Here is a 20675-nt window from a genome sequence, read left to right as displayed (position 1 = left end):
TCACTGCTGTATCTATTAAACAGAGACATCTGTAGAAAGCCTTCCTCACTGAGTATGGAAATGCAACCTCTTGGCCTTTTTCTTAGTTGTTGTATGCAATTCTGTATCTTCTGATCTATTGACCCTGGATAAAGTGGATTGTGTGAATGCATGAGGAAACAAAGTACCCTAATTTCCAGCAAAACCCAGAACTTTGAGTGTTTGTGGAAGACTGTCACAAAATGTCAAGAGGTCATGAGAAGAAATCAGGAACCCTTCAGGACAAACACCTCTCTCTGTGTTATAAGTGCTGGTAACAGTGACAAACATTTCTCCCATGTCTCCTAGTAAGTATTTGTAGTATTGCGGAAGGGCTGAAACTATGAGAAAATGATAAAATGTAGTCCATTTTTTACATATTTATTTAGAATGTCTGCTTTGGAACAAGTTTGGAAAATATTCAGCCATATCAATTAGATTTCTACAGAATCAAAGTAGAAAAAAATAGGGGAGCTCCCCTCAGTGGTCAAAATAATATTCCATCTAACTAGGCATCATGAAATCTGTTATATGTAACATTTTATGAGCGGACTATTGTGATATTCTCTTTCTCCTCAGTCTGTATTCTTGCCTTCTTTAAAATCACCATCCAGAGTGATCAATTTATCTGAAACACATTTCTTGAAACTCTTAGTTTAAATAATCTTTGCTACCTAAAGCTGCACTTCTCAATCAAAAAAGATTTATAATCATAAAGAATTCTAAGGACACGAATAGTATTTCAAGGGATGAGAGCTATTGGATAAAAATGGTGCATCATACTAGAAATGTGGAGAAAAATACTTTTATGCTGAATGAAACAAAGATTCATTATGAAGTAAAATGCAAATACTTGAGAATTCAAAGAACTGGATACAGATGGGAGGCCATTTTGAGTTGTGGCTTCAGTCCCTTTTGTGGGAATGTATTCATTTTATTTTTGCTTTGTTTACTTTGGGGGACGGGTTTGGATTTCGAAGCACTAAACCTCCAAGGAATAGAGACCAAACCCCTTACAATGACATGAAAACCCTTCCATGTCTGGATACCTATTTACCCCTCCAAATTCATCACCTTTCATTTTAGCCTCAGAGTTCACCCTATTATAACACCAAACTGTTGGGTATCTCCTCTGCACACCATGCCCCTTCATATCTTTGCTCATGCTAGTCCTTCAATCCTGAAAGCCCTTCCCATCTTTCCTTATCTAAATAACTCTTACTCATCTATTAAGATCCAATATAAGCATCACTTCTTCCGGATATCTTCTCTGGGCACCTTAATACTCTGTCTATAACTTACTACAATTTAACTAAACTATCACCATATGTATGTGTCTTCCCACTGGGCAGTGCATTCCTCAAAGGCAGGGACTTGACACTGTGTAGGCTGTTTAAGACTTCAAATATAGAGTATAATGCTGAGATTCAGGAATGTCTTACTCCAATATACATGTTATTGATAGTGTAATTTTGACATGAGTCTTGGTTGTGAAATGATTATAAAAAATAGACACATTGCTAATTTCCCATTTTTTGTTGTGAAATATTTTTGTTGTGAAATAGTCAAAGAACATAGTACATTAAATGTTTTCTTTTATTTGTATTTTGAAAATATATACCATCATATGAGCTAAGAGACAATATAGACTTTATAATGGCAAGATATAAATTTGTTATACTGGAGTTGCAGCTATATCAAGTAGATTTCTAAAGAAATAGCTAAAAATATAGAGCCCTCCCGTGGTCAAAATAATGCATGCAAATACCCACAGTTATTTACTCAGTATTTTTCCCCTCCACAGAACTTATAAAACTCCAAAGTCTTCCTTTTATAAAACATGCCTGATTTGATTACTTTCTTATATCCCTACCTTGAAGGTCATTCATAGATACTAACCGAACTGGATTTTTTTCACTAATAGTACGTAAATTGTTTTTTAGCACTGTAGGAGAATAGATGTTTATTTAAATCATTTAAATAAACCACAGACAATAGCAGCCCAAATCACCCACTTATCAATGAGTGATTTTGGGTAGTGGTTGGAATTTAACCATGTGACGGCATGCTAAATCCTGTCCAGATATAAGTAATTTAATTATTTGTACTGAAGCCATTGAGAGAAATGTTGCCATTTATTAAAACCACTCAAGGTAAAGAAAGGATCCAGTCAACCCTAGCTGTGTCTGCTACTTCTGCATTGCCCTTACGCATGGAGTTGTGTTTTAATGTGCACATTCCTAGACTTGTAAAAGCACTGTGTGTGTGTGTGTGCGTGTGTGTGTATGTGTGTGTGCCTGAGTTGCAATTTTGATGGTTTGCATAAGAAATGTGTTGGCTTCTCTTCTAGAAAATGCATATCTAACTAACCCAGGCAGCAGCACTTTCATTTGCTTCATCCCTTGTCATCAGATTACCAGTAATGGTTTGGCAGAAAGCCTGGAGTAATGTCTCTGCTTTGAAAATTGTCAAGCTCTAAAATTTACCGAAATGTTGCAACACTGATTGGTGGGGGGACTTTGTTTTGTTTTAATTACATTCTTATATTACCTTATTAGAAAGTAAAGCTTGTTTAAAAAGCTCAAACACACATTTGGACATTTGGGTCCATACATTTGATATTCAAAATAAGTTTTTGTTTTAGTTTTTTTTTTTTTACAAATATAGAACAATATATTTAATTATTATAGTTCTAAATCCCCAAAGACCACCTCCAAAAGATCCATGATTATTTATTTAAAAAAGTTTGCAGCAACAGTGGGAAAATGCCAAGAAAAAATTGTATGCCCTATAATTTAATTTCTTATCCAGATTTTTTTTTTTTTTTGCTGGTTTTCTAAATGTTTGAGACAAAGAAAATGCCTATTGTCTTTCCATTTTGTAAAATAATGTATGCAGACTTATCACTTGGATGTTTCTAAGTTAAAAAAAAAAGACAAATCCAGTTAAGTTGGTATCTATGAATGACCTTCAAGAAATTCAGCCTATTGTAAGAAATGTTATGGGTAATTCTCAGAAAGCATACTCTCTGAGAATAAGTTATGGCCTAAGACAAAAGTTGGCATTTCAGGAAGCTACATTGTGTCTTTGAGGCCACTGGGGTACCATATAGGAAACTGGAGCAATAATTTACTCTTGTGCAATGAAAAATATAATGTAACTTGCACACCAGGATCCTCTGCCTCATTAAGTTAAACATTTCCCTCATGTCCTTTTTAAAGGAGAAACGGTAATACTGCAAATCTAAGTAACTTAGATTTGTGTTCTGGTGTCTGGCAAACAGCTACATGGGATATTTTTCAGCATTCCAAATGTTCTAGGTGCTAGGCAGTTTCAGAATATGAATACAATTAACTTCAGAATTTGGCAAACAAGAAATGGAGTTCTGCTGTGGGGCTATTCAAAGAGTTACAGAGGAGCAGCCCTGCAATCTTCAGATCCTCTTGCAATAAAATTTTAGAGGAGTTACTGACATCATTACAGCCTCTGAATCTTGTTATGGCCCTATGAATAAATATAAGCAAAAGTTAATTAAAGGAAAAAAATGTGTGCTAAGAATTTATGCTACCCACAGTTTTGATTGAATAATTTCTCTTTCTATGGTACAGAAAGAAGTTATATTTCCCCAATTTTTTTTAAAGTATTGATTTATCTCTTATTTTGAAATGATGGGAGAGGAACTGAAATTGCTAATGAATGAAAAGCAGGATTATCTTCTCAGAGTGGACAAGTGATGAAAGGACACACACCTGGTCACACCTAAGCCACCTTAATATTTATGGGTGAACCTTATATCTAGGATTTTCTTTGAATGGAGTTGCTGGTAGTATAACAGTTCATGGAACAATTGCTTCATTTTAAATGGTCATAACACTTCACAAATATAACACGTATTCTAAAAAGAAATGTGGACATTTTGTTTTTGTTAGTCTATTGCTTTTCTTCTTGCACAGAAAAATTCCCATACATGATAACTTTAGTAGAGCTTTTTTTTGAAACCTAACAAATTTTTTCTTTTTAAGCCTTAAAACTTCTTAACTTAAAGGAAACTACCAAGAAAGAGAAGTTGAAGATGTTGAAGTTGAAGATGACCTTTCTCTTCACAAGGTCTTCATAAAAAAAAATAAGTCTGATAAATTTAACGATGTGTGGTCATATTCTAAAACGAAATAATAATTTTAGATTTTTGAATGAAATAGGTAAAATGGAGCAAATCACTTTAGAGTTCTGTATTCTGAAGAACACAACCAATCTCCTTACCTGCGGTGTATAAAAAATAATATTCCTCAATAGTATTAAACAAATATTATTGCGAGCTCTGTCAATTTAAAGTTTGATTTCTGCTGGTGTTGAAAATCAATGCCATTTAACAAGAGAATGAAAACCAAAAAAGGTGACAAAAAAAAGAATACGAATGTATTTATTACCACTGAACTGTACACTTAAAAATGGTAAAGATGGTAAATTTTACATGTAGATTTTAGGTGAATAAAAACTGTTAAAAACAAAGACTTGGAACCAACCCAAATGTCCAACAATGATAGACTGGATTAAGAAAATGTGGCACATATACACCATGGAATACTATGCAGCCATCAAAAATGATGAGTTCATGTCCTTTGTAGGGACATGGATGAAATTGGAAATCATCATTCTCAGTAAACTATTGCAAGGGCAAAAAACCAAACACCGCATGTTCTCACTCACAGATGGGAATTGAACAATGAGAACACATGGACACAGGAAGGGGAACATCACACGCTGGGGACTGTTGTGGGGTGGGGGGAGGCGGGAGGGATAGCATTAGGAGATATTCCTAATGCTAAATGGCGAGTTAATGGGTGCAGCACACCAGCATGGCACATGTATACATATGTAACTAACCTGCACATTGTGCACATGTACCCTAAAACTTCAAGTGTAATAAAAAAAAAAACTTAAAAAAAAGAGAATGAAAATAAAGTGTCAAATACTAAGGATACTTACAAAAGTCCTTTAAAATTCTTAGCTTTATATAAAAGTATTATATGAGCTGCAATATTATTGCACTTTTAATTATTAATACAATGTACTAGAGGTATTTATTTTATTTTTGTTTTTTAAATGGGATTTTTTTTTCCTTTCCTTTCCTTTTCTTTTGGAGACAGGGTCTCACTCTGTTGCCCAGGCTGGGGAGCAGTGGCACAAACACTACTGCCTCAACCTCCTGGGCTCAGGTGTTCCTTCTTCCTCAGTCTCCTGAGTGGGACTACAGGCACACACCACCACACCACCATGCTCAGCTAAATTTCTTTCTTTCTTTCTTTAAATTGAATTAAATTTAATTTATTTTTTATTTTTTATTTTTATTTTTATTTTTCTTGAGAGGGAGTCTCACACTGTCACCCGGGCTGGAGTGCAATGGCGCGATCTCGGTTCACTGCAACCTCTGCCTCACCGGTTCAGGAGATTCTCCTGCCTTAGTCTCCTCAGTAGCTGGCATTACAGGTGCCTGCCACCACGCCCGGCTGATTTTTTGATTTTTAGTAGAGACGGGGTTTCACTATGTGGCCAGGCTGTTCTTGAACTCCTGGTCTCCTGATCCGCCGGCCTCCCAAAGTGCTGGGATTACAGGCATGAGCCACCGTGCCGGGCCTCTTTTTTTGTTTGTTTTTTTTTGTAGAGACAGGCTCTCACTACATTTCCCAGGCTGGTCTTGAACTCCTGGCCTGATGATCCTCTCATGTGCCGGGATTACAGACATGAGCCACTGCACCACTCAGCCTTAGAAGTTGTTGAAACCAGAATTACCAAAGTGTGTTTTGTGGTGTTGAAATGTGATATATCTCTATCTATCTATGTATCTATCTATAATTATAAAGTTCCATAGTCAAATTACATTGGAAAACACTAGGTTAAAGAAAGTCAAACATATCCCTTTAGTGTAGAACTTTTATGCATTCTTTTTTTTTTTTTTTTCTTTTATTGTAATTATTATTATTATTATTATTATTATACTTTAGGTTTTATGGTACATGTGCCCAATGTGCAGTAGGTTACATATGTATACATGTGCCATGCTGGTGCACTGCACCCACCAACTCGTCATCTAGCATTAGGTATATCTCCCAATGTTATCCCTCCCCCCTCCCCCCAACCCACAACAGTCCCTGAAGTGTGATGTTCCCCTTCCTGTGTCCATGTGTTCTCATTGTTCAATTCCCACCTTAATGCAAATGTTCACCTAAATCTCCAAGAAAGGGATATGGTATACAGCATGTTCCAAATTCATTTGATCCAAGATTCTTACCCCAGCCCACCCTACAATACACACATAATATTTCCTAAAATTATTGGCTTCCAAGGGCACAAATTGGATTTGCTGATTTAAATGACAATTCAAAGGACCTTAAAATATTGGCTTAAAAATTTTCGACTCTTAAGTGTCTCAATCTTTGATTTCCTGAGTTTTATCGATCATAGTTAGTGCTTAAAACTAAATGCTAAGCAAAGGGTAGAGTACCAATAATATAAATGCTATTCGAGACTATGTATTTCTAATATATAATATATATCACCATTCCTCTGTGCCATATTCCCTGAGCCTAGTCCTTTTACTTTGTCTACTGGTAAAAGTGGGGGCTGGGGATTAGAATTGTATTCAATTTCCTTTTTCTCCATTTCTCTACTATATATGAGCAGTTCCTAGAGAGGAGAAAGCGTTAAGATTTCATGTTTGCTTTCTACATTCTGTAGGAATTGTCCCAACAGAGTCTCCTTTCACTTGCCAAAACTGTTTATGGGCAGGACTCCCTGAGTTGTTAAGTGTAAGGATAGGTAAAATCCTAGAATTCCATAGTGGTGGAGAAGCTGACAGAAAAGGTCACAGACATGGAAATGGTAAAGATTTAGACAGCTGAAAAGTCTCAGTGGAGATGAGAGCCGCAAGATGTAAACAGGCAAGAGACATTAGTATCAGATTGCAGGTGGCGTACATTTACCAAGTATGGACCTGTTCACAGGTATATATGACTTTAAGTCTAAGTCTGTGTTACTAAGGGAGTTTTAGGCTGCCTATTATCCAATAGTGTAGAAATTCCTCAGAGCTCTACATAAATATTCCAGTCCTTTCTCTTTCTAAGCACATGGTGAGGTAGGAGGAGGGACTTGACTCCAGACGCTGGGCTCAGACACTGGAAGGAGTTGAGGACTAGCTAAAACAGGGCCAGTATGGAAACAGCTTTCCATAATACATGCTTAGCAGTATGCCATGTCAGTTCCCCATTGCTATGGTCACATCCAAAAGTTACCACCCCTTTCCATGGCAATGACCAGTGACCTAGAAGTTACCACCTTTCTCCTAAAAATTTCTACATAAACCACCCCTTAATTTGCTTATAATTAAAGATATAAATATGACCACAAAACTGCCTCTCAGCTGCTACTCTGGACACTCTATGGGGTAGCCCTGCTCTGCAAGGAGCAGTACCTCTGCTGCTGCTGTACACTGCCACTTCAGTAAAAGTTGCTGTCTAACATCACTGGCTTGCCCTTGAATTCTTTCCTGCCCTAGGCAAAGCCAAAAACCCTCCTGGGCTAAGCCCCAGTACTGGGGCTCACCTGTTCTAGATCAATGGTAGGATCATATATACTTTCCATACAACTGAAGTTAGGTGTGGCCACATGGCATGCTTTGGCTAAGGGAATGTGAGCATAAGGAAAATGGGTCATTTCCAGGTGAAAATAGCTGTGTAGAGAAGAACCTTCAGCTAATCTGTGGTGGCTAAATTGTATAAGTGAGAAGGAAACCTGGTTTCTATATGTCACTGAAATTGAGAGTTGTTTGTTACCTGAGGAAACCACCCATAGTATATCTGGAACACTTCATATGTCTACATCTTAGTTTTATCTTATGTAAAATAAATGTCTCTTACCTACAAAATAACTTCAAACATTGGATGCATCTTGGAAGAATTGCTACATTTATCTGAGGTGTTAAATATCTTTTGGTTAGTAAACATGATTCTACAAATGTGTAGAAATGAACAATCTAAGACCTGGAAGTTCATATGCATTGGAAGATAAATTTCATTCAAAATCATATCTTTTAAAAAACTAATTAAGGCACCTGTATTCTTGAACTGTGATTAATTCAGTGAATTCATTGTTTCAGCATCTATAAGTCTGTGAACTATCACACTATATAGGAATGAGTACAAAAAATAAACTGAGACTTAAAAAAGAAAAATAATTAAAGTAACTCTATTGCTCTTTTTAAAATATTTAGAGGTATACAAAACTTTCATGATTCAGAGTGTCTGAGTCATCTTTACATCATTTTTATTTTGCAAAAATGCCAAGTCCAGTTTTATTTATGCAAATAAATGTATTTCTATTTTATATTAAGATTTAATTCAATATGTAATAAAAAATACACATTTGACTTAACTTTTTTTTCAGAATTTGTTAGCTCTCTTTAAGCTCTTCTGTTATAAAAGCATCTCCTAAACAAGAGATTTTTTAAGAATCTCAAGACTATCCTCTAACTTACCTTTCTGAGAAGAAAATACTAGTTGTTGAGAAAGGCAAAATGACTTTTTAAATATGTGTGGAGATTAGGACAAATACATTTAAAATATCAATGAAAGATACATAAAGAAATTTGTTGGGTGGACACGGTGGCTCACACCTGTAATCCCAGCACTTTGGGAGGCTGAGGCAAGCAGATCACTTGAGGTCAGGAGTTCAAATCAGCCTGGCCAACATGATGAAAGTCTGTCTCTACTAAAAATACAAAAAATTAGCTAGGCATGGTGGCGGGTGCCTGTAATCCCAGCTACTTGGGAGGCTGAGGTGGGATAATCGCTTGAACCCAGGAGGTGGAGGCTGCAGTAAGCTGTCAGCTGTACTCTAGCCTGGGCGACAGAGCAAGACTTTGTCTCAAAAAAGAAACAACAACAAGAAAACAAAATAACGACAACCAAAAACAGGTAAAGTCATGATTATCCTACATTGCTTCTGTAATAAGAAAAAGTAAAATGAAGGGATATGGAATTTTTCAGGTTTGAGGGTTTTGTTTTCCCTTTTCAACAACAAAAAAGAAAAAAATTGTTAATTAAATTCATTGTTTTAACATAATATCCTTCAGTACCAGTGTCCTGTGAAGGGGGTGAATAAGTAATTTCATTGTCTACACAGTTGGAACAAAAGGTAGGAGTTCAAATTATTGAATTAATGAGAAAAATGAGTTCAGCTATTTGGAAGTTATGATTAGAAATTAGCCATTATTCAAGAGCTAGTTTAGAGTTCTTTTATAGATGAGGCAAAAAAGAAAGGCCAATATCATATTTTCATATTTTGTGATGAAGAATTCTGGGATCTCAAACACTGAGTCTGAACATTTCATTAAATTCAAAGATGTTTTCTGAAGATACATTTTCTGAAGATACATTCTGAAGCCCCACCCATACTGGGGCTTTTCTCTTTGTGAAGGTAGGAGTGCCCTGTATGAGAAATAATATAAGCCAAGTTTCTTATTTATCTAAATCTCAGAAGTTGGCATATCAAAGCCTCACAATAAATGTGTAAAAAGTTTATAAGTGGTCCAAAGAATATAAAATTAATTAAACATCCTTGGAATTAATAAGTTATATTTCCTTTTCCTCTGGTTCCCGTCAACTATATTCAATATTTAATAAACAAATACAGTTTTTCTTTGCTTAGCAGAGGCTTTTAGGAAGATGATATTCAAATTGCACTTCGAGGCCTTAAATTTTTTTTTTTGAGATGGAGTCTCGCTCTGTCACCCAGACTGGAGTGCAGTGGCGCGATCTCGGCTCACTGCAAGCTCTGCATCCCAGGTTCAAGCCATTCTCCTGCCTCAGCCTCCCGAGTAGCTGGGACTACAGGTGCCCACCACCACACTCAGCTAATTTTTTTTTTTGTATTTTTAGTAGAGATGGGGTTTCACCGTGTTAGCCAGGATGGTCTCGATCTCCTGACCTCGTGATCTGCCCGTCTCGGCCTCCCAAAGTGCTCGATTACAGGCATGAGCCAACGCGCCTGGCCAAGGCCTTAAAAATTTTAAGAAAAGTTTTTCACAAGCTTTCAAGATTAGGGTCACAATATTGTATTACATAAACAATCAACTGCTTTCTTTGTAGCACCACACTGTGATTTGAAAACAACCCAGTGTTTTCTAATGGTTGAAATTGAGGTTGTGTGCAATGAGATAATTTTCATTTAGTTGTGCCTCACTGACATTTTCCCATTGTGCTATTTAACATTCTGGACTAGATTTGTTGAAATATGTCAGTTTTCCCACTCTATGACTCTTTTGGTTATGAATCTCTCTGATAATAAACAGCTGATTCACCATACTTAAACTTCTACTCCCTTGTTGTCACAATCAAGTTATACATCACATTTGGTAAAAAAAAAAAAAAAAAAAAAAAAGGAAATAGAGAATTCCCTTTCCCCAAGACTGTGACAACAGCCAAACAAATCAACATGTTTTTACTGACTCCACTTGACATACAGGATTACTAATGATCACTATTCTAGACAAAGAGTCTAAGGTCAAAAGAAAAAATGATGTTTAGAATGGAAAAGAATATATTAACAAAAGAAATTCCTCAGAAACAAACTTCTTTGGAATAGTCATCTGTTCATTTCTTAAACATTTTTTTTTGAGTGGTTCCTATGTGTCAGTTACTGAGAATAAAAAAGTGAGTAAGACACAAGCCACAGCATTAGGGACTCCCAGAACAGTGGGTGAGCTATACACTTAAAAAGAAAGTACAGAAAGTACAGTGAAGGTGATTTATGAGGTCAACCTTAGAGGAAAAGTAGGGTTTTCTCACAAAGGAGAGAAGCAATAGGCATTCTGAGGGTGGGGCGGTGGGGAAAGGTAGACTAGCACAGAGCTAAAATAGTGTATGGCATATTGTGAAGGCAGCCATTGTATGTGATTGAAGTGTTGGTGATAACCAGTGAAGTAGTGGAGTCAATGTTTGAGAAACAGGTCAAGGCTTTGTGACGGACCTTTTAAGACATACTAAGGACGCTAAGCTTTATTTTGAAGGGAGTCATGAATCACTAAAGATTTTTAAGTAGGGGAGCAATTAACTGAAGTCTATAGTTTTTAGAAGATGGGTATGTTGGTTTCAGCAAGATGTGTGTGTAATGGCAGGGTGAGGGTGTGGATGGAGCTTAGAGACAGGAGAACAACCAGAAGACCATATAATAGCCAAGTTAAATGATGAAGACGTGAAGTAGAGCAACTGCAGAGAGAATGGAAAGCATGGGATTTAAGATGATTTTTTAAATGTCTTAATACTGGATATAGGCCAAGAGAAAGCAGAAAGAGTCAAAATCAACTTCTGAGAGTGAAGGATGCTTGTGGGATGGATTAGAGGTTAAAGAAATTGCCAAGGAAAGGGGCCAGCTAGGGACAAATAATACTGCACAGCCATAAAAAAGAACGTGTTCATGTCCTTTGCAGGGACATGGATGAAGCTGGAAACCATCATGCTCAGCAAACTAACACAGGAACAGAAAACCGAACACCACACGTTCTCATTCATAAGTGGGAGTTGAACAATGAGAATATATGGGCACAGGGAGGGAACATCACACACTGGGGCCTGTCGGGGAATTGGGGGCTAGGGGAGGGATAGCATTAGGAGAAATACCTAATGTAGATGATGGGTTGATGTGTGCAGCAAACCACCATGGCACATGTATACCTATATAATGAACCTGCACGTTCTGCACATGTATCCCACAACTTACGTATAATTAAAAAAAAGAACTGTTAAGTGGTGTTGACAGCTCAAATAAAGTCAGAAAACATGAATCTTTCAATCAGCATGCATATGCAATTTTCTCCAAAAAGTCTAAATATATCAGGTCACAACTAAAAAATAAAATCAGAAAATTTATCTGAAATCATTAATGATATCAGCAAACTTTGATATGTTCTCTAGAATGAAGAGTGTAAAAAGAAACAACTATAATAGCAGTAGGATGAATTTCCATTTCTGGTAATAGTAATGAGACAATCTGGACTGCTATACCCGATGTAATAAGATATTTGTATATATTACCCGATGTAATAAAGATATTTGAGATATAAAAACAGTAAAGAGGCTGGGCATGGTGGCTCATGCCTGTAATCCCAGCACTTTGGGAAGCTGAGGCAGGTGGATCACTTGAGGCCAGGAGTTCGAGATGAGCCTGGCCAACATGTTGAAAACCCGACTCTACTAAAAATACAAAAATTAGCCAAGCATGGTGGCATGTGCCTGTAATCCCAGCTACTTGGGAGGCCAAGGCACGAGAATCACTTGAACCCAAGAGGCAGAGGTTGCAGTGAGCGGAGATCAATCCCATCATGTCACTGCACTCTAGCCTGGGCAACAGAGTAAAACAAAACAGAACAAAACAAAACAAAACACCAACCAACCAACCAATCAAGAAACAGCAAAGAGCCTTTAATAAGATGGTGAAGATTTGGCATATGAAAACTTAGGAGAAGATCAGAAATCAGAGAGGTGAGGTCACTTTTAAAAGCCCTTGAGCATATGACTATCAGGAAAAAAGATCTGAGAATCCAGCTTTATACTTCAAGTAGCTTTCTGTGCCTCATAGAAAAGTCAAAGTCCTTGGCCCTCAGGTGGGGCTTTAATTAACTAACCCAGTTTTATGCTGGTGTCATGAAAGGTCATACTCTCCTTTAGGGGAGGAGTGAACCTACCATTCCTCTCACTGATTTGCAGCCTTCTTGTCACAGAGGTGATTCAGGGAACATCAGGAGTTGTACTTTATTTAAGATGATTCTGGTCTGATATCGCCCCCAGGTGCCTGGCAGAAGCAAACCAAAGTCTTCTCTGGAGGAAAACATTATCACTTAGATCTCAACTTACTCTTACGATCTTTAATCATAATGTAATTTTAAAAATACATTTCCAGCACAGAGTCAAAGATATCCAAGCAACCAAGAAATTAAGACACCATCAATGAGAACTAGCAGGAAGAGTAATAATAGAAACAAATCCAGTAACACTTGAGATACTATAATTATCAGAAATAGATTATAAAACTACACTTAGGATGTTCAAAGGAATAAAAGTTAAGATTGACAATTTTATACAAGAATTAGAAACTATGAAAGTGATATAATAGTAGCAGAGAAATATTTGTCTGTTTTTCTGTCAACACTATTTGGCCACATAGTTTAACATTCTTCATTTTAGAATTTTCCATTTTGTATTCTTTTTTGTGTTTTTTTTGACACACTGAAAAAAAACCCAAATCCCACACTGGTAAGCCTAACATATTTTCATTTATTTTATAATTCAATAAAAAACATATTAGTTACATAAAAGGTATGCCTACATGTGTTAGTGTGTGTACCTGAGTGTATGGTGAGCACCCAGGTGCGTGCATTCACAAACTTCTTGGAAGCACCTGTGATTTCTGCCAGGTTCATTCTTATTGTCAACCATTCAGTACACAACTGGTAATACAATGTCACAAGGCATCCAGTGTGACCACAGAAAATTTACAAAGTTAACATCTGATTATGGGGAAATGAAAATTAACTGCAATTGTTTGCAACCTAAAGGGGTTAATTATAAATATTACCCAAGGTTAGCTATCATTTAACAAATTGTCTAAACGTCACAAGGTCAGATATTTATACTGAAAAGCAAATATTACTGGGGGACTTAGTACATTGACTTTAAAACTCTCTTAAGTCAGATTCTTTCTTGAGTATAGGTCTTGCTTGACAAGAAAAGGGTGGCCCTGAGTAGTCATATTCATCAGGGGTCTGGAGGGATAAGGAGGACTGAGAGGGAGGGAAAATTGGAAAGAGAAAGGAGGAAAGGGGCATCAGAATTGAGCTCTGCCAACTTCACATTTGCTTGGCCTCACTAGATAACTCAGTAGTTGTAAAATCGAATGACTTTATCAATATAATGCCCATTTTTCATTTTAGAAGAGTGACACAAGTGTATTACTTATTCTCATCAAAGTTGAATGAAAAATCCATAATAAGCCCTTCATTGTTTGTACCTAGTTTAGCCAACTTAGTTCATTAGAATCTGGTCTATTTGGCAAGACAAAAAACTGGCCAGTTACATTTAACAACTCATCTGTGCACTCTGTAATAACAGTGTCAGCAGATTTATTTTCCCCATATAAAGTAGAATTTCCAATTCACACCATGTACTCTGTGACTATTATGGACAGTATTTATTCAGAAGGAATGCTGTGCAAGTTTGGAAAAGCTGTCTCTAAGAGCAGAGGGCGAGGTCATTTGACAAAACAAGAAACAAAACCTATACATGGGCAAAATATGAAGAGAACCAAAGTTTGTCATTCTTTTCAAGAAGAAGTTTGAAATCCTGAAACAGTGCGACAATAGCAAAATCAGACAACTCTTCCTCTCCCTTGTCTTCTCTCAAGCTCTGTAAAATCAGAACGCCTCCATACACTTAGCAAATATCAGCTTTTTTTTTTTTTTTTTTTCTGAAGGAGGGGAACCTGCTTGGAATTAATGAGGTAACACTAAAAAATAACTTCTATTAATTCTTCTCTTCCTGAAAAGTGCCTATTTTTTTTCTCAGTTGCTTTTTAAAAAGTAGAATATCTTCTAAAGGCTCCTTACACAGTTTTAGGCCACCTTTAGAGCACCTTTCCTCTCCTTTTTCCTTCTTTTTTTGTTTCTCAAATTGGGAAGTGACTTAGTACCATGCAGGGGAAACTGAACTCCATCTCACAATAATATAGTTTCATCCAATGGCATAATAGACACAGTAACATTCAGTCTGTGTTGTGACATAAAACTACTGAGATTGTAACTCAGTAAACTCATAGTGCTTAAGAGAAGAATAGAGGAAAAAACAAATAAGGGTAAAGTCAAAACTGAAGTTATAGACTTGCAATGCAAATTTCAAAACTAAGCGAAAATCCTCTTTCTGCTGCACAAAATGTAAAATACCAAGTATCTTAAGAAAGGTAAGCAAGCTACAACAGTGAAAAATCTTTACTATCACCTTTTCATTCAGAGATAAAAAGAAAAATTCAACATTAACCGTCCCAGAAAAGTGATGCACTTTAAAAACCAATCTTTTCACTTACCCTAGAACATGCACACCATGATCTCTTAAATCCTTTTAATTCCAGTACATCCAGAACATATGTGAATTCTTAGCATATTCATTTAAAGAACAAACTTGAACCAAATTGTTAATTACAACAGAGATCATAACAGAACTCCCTGAAATTCTAGGGAGAGCTATGAGTATGAAATCCAGCCTCTAGATCCTGGTGTGTACTGTGTCTATCTTTAACTTGAAAATGATTTGGTTTCACATTCCATTGAAGTCCCACTGGCAGATGCCTTTGGTAAGCTCGCCAATGGCAGGCTTTCATGCGCCCTTCCTCCCCCCTCCCTCTGACTGAGCTTCCGCTGTTACATCTAATGCTGATTTACTCAGCTGTCTTTTTACCTGTCTCTACGTGGGTAAAAGGAGATGCTTTCATTGATGGATATTACGGAAACACTTGGAAGCTGAACATCAGCCCAAGGACTCACTATGCTTCCCCTGCCATCCCCTCCCCCTACTCACTGCCAGAAACCAACTGACTTCCAAACTTGGCTGCCTGAAAAAGAATGTTCTCTGATTGGCATTCCTGGAAGCAGAAAGCAAGGCAGCTCAAGTTTTGTACTGTTACTCAGCATGAATAACTTCCCAGGTACACAAAATACAAATAAGTAAATTTTTTTTCTTAACTTTGAGGAGGGCATTAAAAATATTTTTATTGTAGGACAGCATTTAAGTTTTAATATCCACATGTAATTTTACAGAGGATGGCAATGGCTGTAGTAAGAAAGAGAAATGACAAATTTTTTGTTAAAAGTTGAATGAGTCTTAGTAAATGAGTTGGGATCCGTTAGAAGAAGAAATCATCATGCCGCCTGCTTGCCAGTGTTTTGGAGGGCAACTGTTCAATCTGTGCATTTTCTGTTAGAGAAAAACTTGCCGTAAGAATTGTGGAAAAACTGATTTCAACCAAACAGGAGGGAGTGCAAAAAACACTTCTATCTTCCTACTGAAACTTCTTTTTCAGGACTGTCTTGCAAAACTTGAGTGTGGACTGGAAAACAAAATGAGTGTGTGTGTGTGTGTGTGTGTGTGTGTGTGTGAGATACACGTGTATATCTGAAAGAAGAGAAATTGAGTGAATGGAAACAAAGAAAAAGATACATTTCATGAAATAGAGCCTGATATGAATTAACAATATGGGGTCCCTTTAAATCACCATTAATTAACTTGTGTTTAATATTTATTAATATTTAGTGGTCACTGGGGCCAAAAGATCTCCTGCCTCTGAAAATAACTAACCTCTTTATGTTCAAAACATGCAATTCTACAGACCACACAACTTCTTCAAAAGCCTAATGAAGGCTTTATAATTTGGTAATTGGACACATCTCAACCCTAAGCATACTGGGGTTTCCAAATTTCAGCTAGCTGTGGCTGCCAACTCTAGGCAACTGTCAGCTGGCTGGGCTCAGGGTGGTGGTGTGGCTGCAGCTGCTCCTTGGAACTTACGTGGACATCTCAAAAATATTCAATGGCAAAACGTTGATGCCAGAAAGCAAGCTTTCTGTTTTTGTTTGTTGATGGTTTTGAATCTTCTATTTTAGGTTATATTTTACCATATCTAGAGCAATACCATCTTAAGAAACCATGAGGGAAAGCTTGATTAATTGGCATCATATTACTAGCCTATTTTAGTGATATTTTGATGCCCCATATAGATTGGTGGCTTACCAGCTTTTAGCCTTTTAGCCTAACTTTGTTACTAGATGTCTTTTAAAAATATCAAAAGATAGAAACAGAGGAGTAAGAAACTTTCCTTATTTTTGTCCCCAAAGTTGACAGTTTCTTAGGGAAACTGCATGCTCTATGTAATGCTGATAGACGGGCATTCTAATGACTTCACAAATAAATGGGAAGAAATAACCCAATAGTCCAGAAAGTACACATTTCTGTCCCTGTGCTTCTTTATCCCTCTGTCAAAAACACGCCTTCCCAAGGCTAACGGATGGTGTCAAAACACAAATGAACTAAGAAGGGTGGACAGAGGTGTGGCCATCAATGGTTCACATTCAGCTGCTCTGTTCACCTCTGTTGTATCTCAGAGTGAGCACTAGCACATAACTGATACTCAAAAAATCGTTGTTGAAACTGAAGAACTGCTCGTGTGCAAGTGTATATCTTAACCTATGGAAAATGGTTATTTGTTGGCCTACATCTTAGATAAACATGTTTTGTATTTGTCTTGGGAAAAATACGCTTCTCTTCAGGCAATTAACCAAAATATTATATAGAATGTATATTATGTACCAAGTACCTTTACTGAAGCCAAAAAATCATTATACATCTTATGTATGTATGTATGTATGTATGTATGCATGTGTATGATTCTAAATATTAACATGGCAAATATTTGTTAAGAGCACTTCTACCGATCTTGGTAGCTTATAAGAAAAATAGAAAAAAAATGAAATGTTTAGGTTTGCCAATATTTCCCAATAACAAGTAAACTATAATAATTTTCCTTATTGAACTGTTACTGGCCACTCTTTATAGTGCAACAGTCATCAGTCAGATATCGCCTAAGGTTCCCAACTTTATCTCTGCTGCTATTTCCATTTGTGCCAGTCTTAGAAATCTCAGAACACTCTGCAACGGGAATAGGAACATTAGTCCCGATGCAAGTGTGAGTGAATACAATCATTTTTTTCCTTCTTTTTCCCCCTAACCTTCACAAGGCAATTGATAAGATTTATAATGGCTAGAACTCAGTCTTTATCGTGAGTAAATGTTGTTTTTCTCTTTCATAAGCACTAACGTGAGAATTAGGATTAGATCAGAAAAACAGCTTCTAGGGCTTGCTTCCAAAGAAAACTGGGCGTGTAACAGGCAAATCAGATACCCTTGATTTATCATGAACAAGAAGTTAATCTCTCCTCCATTCTCCAGAAATAGACTCTATTAGCACAGTTCTGTGGATGGCAAATGCTGGTAGCAGGCTCCTTGCAGGGGTGACCAAGGTGTTCAAACACAGGTCTTAGCTGATCTGTGAGACATCCATGTGTATGAAGAACCTGGTCACTGAAAAGCAAATGACCTCTGTTATTTTTTTCCTCCCTAATAAATATCCTTAAAAGACTAGGACAGGCAGTATTCTCACGGTGATAGTTTTATAGCTGATATTTTTGTCATATCATTTATTTTTAAAAGCATATACATTTTATGCAAAAATAATTTGGGGTATAATTGTGATTTTTGTTAAAAGAGAAAACATTAATACATCCAAGTCATTTAAAAGTAATTTAATTAGACACTGTCCAAGAAAAAGTAGAAAAACTATACATAAACTGCATTAGAAAACAGGGGCTCTACAGACAAATATGGAAGATTCAAAGCAGCAGCATGCTATTTATTATCTTATTAAATACCAATCAACTTAAAAATATACCCAGCAATCTCTCTTATGGGTATATACCCAAAGGAAATACACCAACTCCTAAAGGTATCTGCACTTCCATGCTCATCGCAGCATTATTCACAATAACCAAGATGTGGGAACAACCAAAGTGTTCACTGACAGAGGAATGAATACAGAAATTGTGATATACATATGCAGAATCTTATCCAGCCCCCAAAAAAGAGATCCTGCCATTTGCCATAACATGGATAAACTTAGAGGACATTATGCCAAGTGAAATAAGCCAGGCACAGAAAGACAAATCCTGCATGATCTCACTTATATGTGGAATCTTTAAAAAAATCAAATATATAGAAATAGAGTAAAGCAATAGTTACCAGGAGCAGGCAGAAATGGGAAGATACAGATCAAAAGGTACAAAAAGAGAGTTATATAGTTAAGCGTAGAGATTTAGCATATAGCATGAAGACTACAGTTAATAATATTGTATTGTATATTGGTAATTTGCCAAGGGGGTGGATTATGAGGTACTTTTTGTTTGTTTGTTTTGTTTTGTTTTGAGACAGAGTCTGGATCTGTTGCTCAGGCTGGAGTGCAGTGGTGCAATCTCGGCTCACTGCAAGCTCCACCTCCTGGGTTCACGCCATTCTCCTGCCTCAGCCTCCCAAGTGGCTGGGACTACAGGTGCCCACCACCACGCCCGGCTAATTTTTTGTATTTTTTAGTACAGACGGGGTTTCACCGTGTTAGCCAGGATGGTCTTGATCTCCTGACTTCAGGATCCACCCACCTCGGCCTCCCAAAGTGGATTATTAGGTACTCTTAACACACACAATACAAACATGCTCATACACACACATGAAAGTAACTATAGGAAACAATGGAATATTAATTTGTTTAACTGTAGTAATCACCTCACTATATATATCAAAATAAGTATATCAAAACATCATGTATACCTTACATACATACATTTTAAAAACAAAGAAAACCACAGCAGCATGCTACATATAATCCTATTAAATGCCAGTAGGCATTTATACATAAAAATTGGTTGAAATGGACACCTGTTATATATGCCTGTCACATGAAAATAACTGTAATCATGCAAAGGGCTGTATGTACAAATATACTAATTACAAAATATACTTAGTATTATATATATAATTAGTATAGTATTATAAATATAATTAGTATAGTATTCATATAAAATATAATTCGTATATTTGATAGCAAATAATGGGGAACAATGATAGTTTTGATAAAAAACAGAATGGCATAGGCTAATGCTTACTTAGGTTAAAAATCAGCTTGCATGTGTATGTGCACCATGATTTCAACTATATTAGAACACCTGTAGGCACCAGAGAGGAAGATAAAGGCTAAAAAATTCCTACCAAAATGACTGTGGATCCTTTATGAAAAATCTTAATTCACTTTTTGTAAATTTTCTGTAATGACATTATTTTACCTTCATAATCTACACACACATGCACACACACACACACACACTATAATATTCAAGTAGGAATAACTGCAGCATTTCCTCATTCCTTACCCTCCTCCTCATCTTTGAAGAGGCATCTCTAGTTCTCTGGATCTTTGTTGCAGGAGCTTATAGGGGAGAGGAGCATAAGGGGATGAAGATGCTCTTTAATGTCTAAAGAGACATAGAAGAAGATTAATGGGACTTATGTTGATTTTAAGAAAGGGCAAGGAGGGAAACATCCAAGAAAAAGAACACTCTTAAGATGGTGAGAATGAGAGAATAGCAGGCAGGAAACAGAATCTGGCATACTATAGGTAGGGGGTTGGGGGAAGACTGTAAGCTGGGTTGGGGAGCAGCTACTTCAATGAGGCAGACGTTGAGGAGATCAAGATCTCAAAAAGAGGTTTAGGATATTTGGCCCTAGGATATCTGTCTGAGTGTTTTGTGATTTCTTCTCATAAAACACTTAAGAGAGGTTTTACTTTTCAAGATATGGTAGTACCAAGTCTGTGTGTCTTTGGGACACTTCATGATATAGTCATAAATCTTAAATCTATAGATATATTTGGTTACATAAACATTTTTGAAAAGTTGGTGCCAATTGTTGGGTTGTGGTGGTTGTTACAACTGGTTTTCTCTGATAGGGTAAGAAATCAGT

General features: G+C 36.7%; 1 protein-coding gene across 14 annotated transcripts in view; it reads right to left on the bottom strand.

The window, feature by feature from the left end:
- DTNA (dystrobrevin alpha) overlaps nt 1-20675 on the bottom strand; it is a 396061-nt gene that overhangs the window by 283197 nt on the left and 92189 nt on the right. For 4 of the 14 annotated variants that reach the window (XM_054537801.1, XM_054537805.1, XM_054537816.1 and 1 more), the window contains exon 1: nt 15145-15349. The exons of 7 other annotated variants lie outside the window; for them this stretch is intronic. The gene's annotated coding sequence lies outside the window, so the exon portion shown is untranslated. Of the gene's footprint in view, nt 1-15144; nt 15360-20675 lie in introns of those variants that run through there. 3 more of the 14 variants (XM_054537809.2, XM_054537813.2, XM_054537820.2) reach the window with 2 other exon arrangements.

Source organism: Pongo abelii, chromosome 17, assembly GCF_028885655.2.
Source record: "Pongo abelii isolate AG06213 chromosome 17, NHGRI_mPonAbe1-v2.0_pri, whole genome shotgun sequence".
Taxonomy (NCBI): domain Eukaryota; kingdom Metazoa; phylum Chordata; class Mammalia; order Primates; family Hominidae; genus Pongo; species Pongo abelii.
The sequence above is the reverse complement of the archived record's forward strand: the minus strand, read 5'-3'. Positions and strand labels throughout refer to the sequence as shown.